Source organism: Cervus canadensis, chromosome 8 (genome assembly GCF_019320065.1).
Source record: "Cervus canadensis isolate Bull #8, Minnesota chromosome 8, ASM1932006v1, whole genome shotgun sequence".
In the NCBI taxonomy this organism is placed as follows: domain Eukaryota; kingdom Metazoa; phylum Chordata; class Mammalia; order Artiodactyla; family Cervidae; genus Cervus; species Cervus canadensis.
The window spans coordinates 69314356-69315836 of NC_057393.1; the positions used below are offsets into that span (position 1 = coordinate 69314356).

At 46.4% G+C, this 1481-nt stretch overlaps 1 pseudogene; it reads left to right on the forward strand.

Annotated features, from left to right (window-relative positions):
* On the forward strand, positions 1 to 790 carry LOC122446817 (annotated as a pseudogene).
* Positions 791 to 1481: the final 691 nt, after the last annotated feature.

The window sequence follows — 1481 nt, forward strand, 5'->3', positions numbered from 1 at the left end:
ATGAATTTCATTCTGCAAATGAAGGAGGAGAATGTCCTCAAATTCCTTGCAGTAGGAACCCACTAAGGTGGCACCAACCTTGACTTCCACATGGAACAGTACATCTACAAAAATGATGGCATCTAAATCATAGATCTGAAGAGAGCCTGGGAGAAGATTCTGTTGGCAGCTTGTGCGTTGTTGCCATTGAAAACCCAGATGATGTCGGTGTCATATCGTCTAGGAACACTGGCCAGCGAGCTTTGTTGAAGTTTGACGCTGCTGCCGCTGCCACTTCTATTGTTGGCTGCTTCACTCCTGGAGCCTTCACTAACCAGATACATGCAGTGTTCTGGGAGCCATGATTTCTGGTGTTTACTGATCCCAGGGCTGACTACCAGCCTCTCACAGAAGCCTATGTTAACCTGCCTACCATTGCTCTGTGTAACACAGAACTCAGTGGGTCGAATGCAGTGGATGCTCACCTGGGTAGTTCTGCACATGCGTGGAACACCCCCGGAAGTCATGCCTCATCTCTGCTTCTACAGGTATCCTGAAAAGGAAGAGCAGGCAGCAGCTGAGAAGGTGTGACTGAGGAGGAATTTCAGGGTAAATGGACTACTTCAGCTCCAGAGTTCACTTCTCCTCAGCCTGAGGTATTGGACTGGTCGCAAGGCGTGCCGGTGCCTTCTCTGCCTGTTCAGCGGTGCCCCCTGAAGAATGGAGCGCTCAGCCTGCCGCTTCACACAGGTCTGCAGCTCACACTGCTCAGGCCGCGGAAAGGGTGGAAACAGCCACCGAGTCCTCTTAAACTGTTCTTCCTCAAACGCTTAAAATGGAAATTGGGTTGATAGAAGATAAACAGTTGCTAAAAAAAAAAGAGAATATATTAAGTAAGATGCTTTTAACAGAAGCACACATAAAACAAGAAGTAAATATTGATCGTAGTGGAAATATTGTGACCACAGACTCACAGCAACTGTATTTCTCCTAGGAGCAATGGTTCACTAGTTCAGTGTTCATGGTGACTTTATAGCATAATTAATGCCAGTCAACTGTATATGTATGTCCAGCATCTAGTCAAAAAAATAAAAAAAATACAGGGAGGTTTAGTAAAAATAATTCACTGTTAGGAAATGGCTAAATTGCCATTGGAGGGCTGAAAATAAGGAAACCAGAGGGAATACAGGCACAGCTATCACCCTTGGGGGAACAAAGGCAAGAAGAGGCGTTCTTAAAACCTTCAAGCTGGTCCAGTGGAGCCAGGACTCAGTTGTCCTAGGAGAGAGTACTGTTGGGATGAAGCAAGCAGACCGGACATTTCTGGGACTGTGAAGGAGCTGAACCTGGAACAGCTATTGCTGATTCGAGGAATGAAGAACCATTGTTGGGCTGAGCTGTATGAACAGCAAGAAAATAGGAAAAAGCAAATTCCACCTACTCTCTTGCCTTCGAGTGTCCTTGGAAGAAGCTAACAGAAAACCAGCTGGTGAAGGAGGGCG